The sequence below is a fragment of the Saccostrea cucullata genome, unplaced genomic scaffold, assembly GCF_032062105.1.
Source record: "Saccostrea cucullata isolate Sc308-1 unplaced genomic scaffold, CSIRO_AGI_Scuc_v1 ctg1467, whole genome shotgun sequence".
In the NCBI taxonomy this organism is placed as follows: domain Eukaryota; kingdom Metazoa; phylum Mollusca; class Bivalvia; order Ostreida; family Ostreidae; genus Saccostrea; species Saccostrea cuccullata.
Genome location: NW_026941605.1, coordinates 17647 through 25781, shown reverse-complemented (window position 1 = coordinate 25781; position 8135 = coordinate 17647). Strand labels below are relative to the sequence as shown.

General features: G+C 33.1%; 1 long non-coding RNA gene across 1 annotated transcript; it reads right to left on the bottom strand.

Annotated features, from left to right (window-relative positions):
- Positions 1-2787: 2787 nt before the first annotated feature.
- On the bottom strand, positions 2788-5920 carry LOC134258154 (uncharacterized). The gene is made up of 3 exons (XR_009990098.1): positions 5549-5920; positions 4874-4945; positions 2788-3263 (listed from the first exon to the last, which is right to left on the bottom strand). It is a non-coding gene; the product is annotated as an uncharacterized LOC134258154 (long non-coding RNA).
- Positions 5921-8135: the final 2215 nt, after the last annotated feature.

Genomic DNA, 8135 nt, shown 5'->3' with positions numbered 1-8135 from the left:
TGAATAAAGTCGATTTCATTAAAAATCACTTAAAGAGCTCAAATTGTAGAATATTGAAATGTGACGTCAGGAGGAACGATATGTTTTTTATCCAAGTGATTGTGACATAGGTAACCTAGTGCAATAAAAAGTAAATCTTTATCCAATGAAATACTGCGTCATAACCATAATTAAATTATAGAAGTATAAAATTACATCTTTTCAATTCCGTATAGATTATGTAAGTTAAAAAATGCTTCACTTTTTGTTGCACTTTTCTGTGCAAGTAGTAAGAACAGTTGTACATAATCTTTGATAGCTTGTCAAGGTTATTAATAAATAGTTAAGTTTAGTTTAGAAATGTAATTCTCTGTAGATACGACACAGAGTAATTGATTTGGCCACTGTTTCCGGAATTAGTTTTTAGCTGTTGATTTAAAATGGATATTTTTAAGAAAGGCCTTTTGAGATTCTCAATTTATTTTGTTACAGTTATTGTTAAACACCTTCTCATGTTGTACACAAAAAATGTAGGAAAAATTCTCCCCCCTTCTCCTGTGTCACGTGTCTGCTCTATCTCTTTGGAGACTTTGTGCAATTTTTGTCCTGGATACATTCATATACGGATGCCCGCATATATTGTAAGTTACAGTCCCACTTTCAAAGATATTTTAATTTATGATTGAGAATGAAACAGATTGGACGTGTTTATCCACCTTTTCCGGAAAAAATAATGAGACATTCCGGGTTTTTTTTTTCCTGCACTGTTTATATATTCATAATCCGTTTGCTGAGGTTATACACATTACACCCAATGTGAAACTGGCATACATGATACATCGCTAAATTTTTATAATTATTACAATTTGTTTGAACACTTTTTAAACATTCAAACCTTTCATTATTTTGTTTATGGTTTACCAAGAAAAAAAAGTGAAGAGATGACTTTAATTTTTGGATTGAATTTCCTGAAAACGACATTCGGTCCTTTATAAAATCGCTGAATCAGGCCGCCGCATGTACATGTAGTACTTAAACGGAGTCTCCGGTGCTCATTTAGCCCTCCGAACTTAGAACATCTATGACAATGCAGGATGAAAGTTTACATTAAACATTTGAAAGGTTATAATATTTCTTTTTATTTTAACCTTCAATATTAAGGATTTATTTAACCTGTAATAATTATTTTATTTATAAAATGCTAATCGACATAGATGCCTTCTAGTCTCATTTAGAACAACACAAAATTGGCGACAAGGATTTTACAATGGCTGGATATATTGGAAAGATAGAAGCGTTTGATGACACTGTTGATTCGTGGACAGCGTTTGTACAATTCAAAACTGAACGTTTAGAACAGTATTTTGAAGTTAATGGAATTACAGGGGGCAAACGTGTACCTGCGCTCCTCAGTTTAATTGGGGGAAAGACTTATGCGTTACTGACGAATCTCACAACACCAGATAAACCAAAGGACAAGAGCTTTAACGAAATTGTCAAGGTTCTTAAAGATCATCTATCGCCTAAACCATTGGTAATAGCGGAACGATTTCGTTTCCATAAAAGAGAGCAAAAAGAAGGTGAAAGTGTTAATGAATATGTCGCACAAATCAGGAAACTTTCTGAATATTGTGACTTTCAAGATCTAAACAACACACTAAGGGACCGATTTGTGTGCGGACTCCGAGATGAACAAACCCAGAAGAAATTACTGTCCGTGCAGGGGCTCACCCTGGATAAGGCAATCCAAATAGCGGTCGCTATGGAAATTGCATCAAAAGACGCCTTGGAATTGCAGGGAAAAAGTCGCGAGTATGGTGTCAACAAATTAAAATTCCAGAAATCGAAAGCAAGGCTTGAAAAACCGAAGTGTGTGAATTGTTACCGATGTAACAAAAGTAGTCACAGAGCAGAAGAATGCAGATTCAAAGATGCAACATGTCACAAATGTAAGAAGAAAGGACATATCAAGGCGGCATGTCGTGCGAAGGATAAGTCCTTCCCGAAGAAAGTACATGCAGTGGATGAAGACGGCTGCTGTGACTTAGGGTTGTATTCTGTGCATACCGGGAAAAGGAACGAAATTATGGTGGACGTGTGTATTGACGAAAAAAAGGTCAATATGGACCGGTTCTGCGCTCTCCATTGTTCCCGAAAAAGTTTTTACAGAGCTGTTTCCCAACAGAAAACTGAAGGACACAAGTGTAACCTTAAAAACTTACTCCGGAGAAAAACTGAAACCTCTTGGAGTAGCTGACGTAAACGTCGTGTACACAGGCAACTTAGCCACATATGATTCTCATATGAGTATCATATGATTCTCATATGATTGGTTTCATATGAGAATCATAGAATAAGGGCATCATATGTGAATCATGTGAAGCAAAACACATGATTTACATATGATCCACATATGTGAATCATATGAAAATAACTACATATGATTTTCATATGAATGATTTAAGTGTGTTTGAAGCCATTTACATATGAGAATCATATAAAAAGGACATCATATGTGAATCATATGAAACACATGTGTGTTCTTTTTCAATATTTTTTACATTCTTGTACACATTTAAAAATCAGATATTTCTGCTTTAGATGAAAATTCATTACATTACAATGATCTATCTTCATTGGTTAAATATTTTAAAATATCTTAAAATGCTTACACAACTTTTTTGATAAAATTATTTTCATCAAGAGAAATAACTTATTTTTCACAGTGTACATTCTAAACAAGAAAATATACAAACAAGTCAGTAGCATTTGTGGATACATGTATTTAACATATTCTAACATGAGTACAAATTATAAGATTTCAACAAAATGATTTAGTAGTTAAACATGTATACTGTACATGTACAAATGAATAACATAATTAGTTCATGTATAAAAATACCATATGACATGAAAGTGTCCAAAGCAAAATTGAAATATCAGCAATAACATTTGTCATGTATTCTCTATTGTAAATTTATGAAAAATCAAGTTATTGATTATTCCAGCATACAATAAGAATATGGGAAATTTTCACAGCTCAAATTCAGACAAGATTGTGTACATCCTCCCCATTTCAAAATTATTCCATATATTTCCTTGTTCTTTTTCCTTCTGTATCTTTCAATTTTTTCAGTTGTCCTCCCTTTGATCTTCCATGACAATTTTGAAAATCTCTTTGAACTGTACCGTACCAAAATTGAATATCCACCACTTCTCCTCTTCCTGAACAATTTCTTTGTGGCACAGAACCTGAACAATTTCTTTGTGGCACAGAATGGTCTCTACAAAAATTTCAAAAGTAAAAAAAAATAATTCTTAAATTCTATGAGTTATAAAAGTTACTTAGGTATAATCAGCAAACAAATCATAATCAGCAAACAAATTATGAAATGTATGCCTAATTCACTGACACAGATATGATACAAGATAAAACTAACGTTATATATGTTATACTAGGTGTTTTGAGGAATCCTATGATGTAATTTGCAAAACAATTACACTATTGAAAGATATGCTTCATAATAAAATCATAAAAAGCAATTTTTTGTTATTTTGACAATTAAAGAATGAGTGCACTTAAGCTATGAGAGTTGGATCCCGATGTTTTGCGCAAAATAAAATTCCAAAATTCATTAAATTTATGTTTTATAGGTATTAAACAATGTCTTCAGAGCAGGTTTTGGTATATTATATTACATGAAAGTATTAAATAATGCCGAACGACACTAGCTTTTGAGACGGGGGTCTAACAGTTTTGTCTCATTTCTATTGTTATTCATATGCATACCAGTTTTCAACGACTTTGTTTACATCGAGCCGCAACTTGGCCATTTTTGTTATTTGCACAGAATATGTATTTTAACTTAAACTTATACATATCCAAAGGAAAATGTTGGCCAAGTTGCGGCTCATATCTATTTTTCAAAAAAATGTCCCCAATCTAGGGTCGAGATAGCTACTAAATTAACCGGTCACTGAGCAAGAACGATTGATATTATAATCACCTTTCTCACGTGACCTTCTGCTGTTCGATACGCTAACGCTTTCATTGAAAATTTCATTGTGTTTAAGTCTCTGTTGTGACATTATCTATCGTACTTCCAACTTCAAACTATGGGAGATTTTTGCGCAAATTTTAATAGGGTTTGAAGATAATATGTCTCTTATTTATCTTTATGCTTTTCATTAGGGGTGTTTTGAAAGAATTCTGGTATTGACAGTGTCATTAGTAAGTACATGCATAGGCTTACGTCGCCTCTGTATTATGGTCTGCACAGCGAGACACTAATTTATCCCATCCCTTAACATTAGAATCATTTAATAATTGTGCACCATGAAATCAACACAATCTCTCTCTCTCTCTCCTCTCCATTTCAATTCGCAATGCGAAAAAATCATATGTGCCAATGTTTACATTCCACAACCATGCGGTTTAAATGTCTCCGCCTATTTGGGGATACCTTAGATTCGAAAGTGGTCCCGTTCAAATTTCCGGAATTTAAGGCTTTTACATGTTCTTTTCAATTACATTTTCTGTAATCATAGAAATATGTATGACAAAAAATTCTAGAAATAAATATCAAGAGCATATGCTTGCACATTAATAATAGATTAATTTAGCGATATATTGTAATGTTAAGCTTAAAATGGGTAGCCGAAAAGGTTCCAAATGACGTACTTAAGTGCACTCATTCTTTGGAATGTTCAAACAGTATATATTAATTCAGATTGTCAAAAAATTAAGAAGATTCTGATACAAATACATGTATATTATTTTTGGACAAAAAATACTACAGACTGTAGACAGGCAGAAAAACAGACATTGTGATTCCAAAATATCCCAAACTTTTGGGAAGACTATAACAAAGTTTATTTAACAGTGTGTAGTTACCTTAACTTTGAAGCAAGCCTTGGATCTTGGGATTTGTTCTTTATCTTATGAGAGGCTGACTGTATATTGAACCTGTAAGACAAATACTCACAGTCTCACACAGTAGATATTTTCTAAGAATACATTTAATTAAAACTTAAACTATTAAAAAGAGAAAGTACAAGTTTGTAGGTTCTCTATAGTCTTAAATATATTTAACATTTAACCCGAAACTATAGGCACGCGCATCATTCACTAGTGTTGGGGGGAAAAATAATTGTCAGTCAATGAATACATAGATGTAAATATTCAATGGATTAGCTAACTGATGTTCTTTCATTTTTACACACGTACATGCACATGTATTTATACCTTCACTGTTATAAATTTTTAGTTGAAATTCAAAAATCCAATTTATCCCCCCTCTCCCCAAAAAGTTATTGTATACTATATAGTTTCATAGCCTTTACAGCCAGCAAAATCTATTCATACTTTGCATATTTTAAGTGCACTGGATTAAAATTATAATGTAGAATAAAATTTCTAGAGTATTGAGTTGAGTTGAATTTATTTTTGATGAAGCCATGCAAACAATGTATTATGTAGAATTATAAAAGAAAAAAAAATAAAGAAATATTTTGTCATAAAGAGACATTACAGATACTTTGATTTTTTATTGCAAGTATTTATTTTTACCTTCAATATTGTGATGATGCAATCGTCTGTCAAATCAGCTTCAGGATCAATCGCCAGTCTTATCAGCTTCGGGCTCTTTGGACCGAAAAAAACAGCACTGTGACACTGAACTCAAGTTGCCGAATGCATCATTCTATAGGCCATAAAAACAAACATTTGTCATTAAGTTGAAGAAGGAATCCGGACTTGATAACGATCTCAACATACATAACGCCAACTGACATACAGGGTTTCTACTTTCACTTTCATATCAGTACGTAACAAAACGAAAACAAATTCAAGTTTTAAAAAGTAGTAATGCCTGTAGCCTAACATGTAATGTTTACATTCATTCAGAAACAAATTTTATCCAAACTTACTTACAGATCACGAACGTTAGGTTTACGAAATGCATGCAAGTGTAGGAGTTGTAATTCCCTGTACGAAATGTTCCGCCCGGAATATAGGGGGAATTGAGGCGTACTTGGAGAGAGAATTCCGTGCGTCAGTTTGTCTCTCTATATATGGTGATACACAGGTTCCGGGCGTAACCCAAGCGGAAAACAAGAGGAAATGGGCAGGAATTTGAGGCGAAAAATGCAAATGAGCTACGCCTGGAAAAATAAATGACGCCCGGAAAAAAATTACGCCTGGAAACTAAAATGACGCCTGGAATAGAATTACGCCTGGAATGTCCTTATTATTATATAATACTATGTGACCTAAAAACCTAGATATTTACCAATGTTAACAAAGAAAAACATTTAGATTATGATTTACAATGTTAAAGCTAAAAATTCAGCCTTTTGAATTGTAAGAAAACATAATGACAGGTCATTAACATATAGTATTGAAATGTAACTCATAAATTTTGTGTATTAAGGGACACTTAAACACCACCAAGATTGCGTGTGTATTTAGAATTTAACAAACTTTTACAATACTGGTACATTTTATCACATTAGTATTCATATTGAAACATTTTAGATACTCAATACAGTTCTTCATTTACTCAGTAGTTTACAGTTCCTCAGACTCACTGCAGCCTGACTATCAGACTGTTATTCCTCAGAATGTGTGCATCTAAAGTAATTTTAGGGTCAACAAGTTAAAACTATATTATTGTACATTATCCTAATCAAATTTACTCAAATAGGTACCAGATATTAATGATCACACCTACCAGCAGATACTGTGTCATCCAGAAGTAGTGTAAAAGCCTTATGTTGATATATCTGCATTTCCTATTTCACTCACACTAAACTCCCTCCTTCATGATCAAATTCAAACTTAACCCCCTATCTGAAATGACCCTTAATTGATAATTAAATTGACCAATCAGAGGCTTTTACTTCTCCTGAAAGTTCCAGGCGTAATTTTTGTTTCTATTTTCCTGCCATTTTACGCCCGGAAAATCTGAACTTGCCAATTGACGCCCGGAAATTAGAAATTACGCCTGTAAGACGTCTCTTCTCCTGAGGCGTAACTTTTTGAAAATTCCGTCTCCGCCTCAAGTACGCCCGGAATCTGCCAATTCCTGCTCAATTCCACCCAAATTCCAGGCGGAATCCGCCTTAAAAATTCATACAGGTCCCACTCTAAAATATTTTCACTCAGTTTTACCCAGGTTCGTTCCGAAATATTATTGTTCTGGACCAAGGTTAACTTTCCTTAAATAAAACAACTTGTAAAGTTTCAACAATTTATTATACAAAAAAATATTAATAATATAAATAATATAAAGGTTTGTCATGATTTAGAATAAAAGAATAAAAGGAGTGAAAGTGACCAGTGGATACCCTCCATGCTTGACTGACACTTGACCACCGATAGCCAAAATATATCTCTCGATAGGCTGTATGAAACTGGATACCTTTAATTTTATGGAAGGCCAAAAGTAAAATCTACTACCCTCCTCCCCCCAAAATTTTAGGAAATGTTTACATTTACTAATAAATATCTACTCATGACACCTACCATATTAATTATAACTGTGTTTATAAATAAATGTATATATTATATTTGAAAAAAGATTCAATAAATATATCAAAAATAAATTTTAACAATTAATAAATAATATCAACAACATTAAAGTATATACTTATAATTATACAAAAAACATATGATCAGCAAAAATATATATATATAAATATGTACAAAAATATAATCTGTTATATACAAAAATGACTGGCTCCACCTGTAAAGAGGGTTTACTTATATTGTTCTTGAATTTAGACTTAAATTTCGAAATTTTCTGCTGTGAAATTGCATGTAATTAAAAGTTTTTCTCGCTTTGGATAGTAGTTCTTCTTTAGCCTCAGCTCGGCATTACCATTCTCATCAAACTTAACCACTTCATCTCTGGAATTGGTATTACATTCCTCCTCAGGTAAAATGTTTCTACAATTCACTCTGTTCTCCGCGACTTGTTGTTCCCTCTTCCTTTTCTCTGCCATTTTTCTGTCAGTAATGCTGGGTTCGGTATCAAAATTCCTCCAGTAGATCGGTGGTAAGATATCCCCTGGACTTTGGTATTGCGAATTCCTGATATTTACACGTGTAGCTTTAGCTGCCATCTCTTTACTTGCCTCAATATGCAGATGGTGGT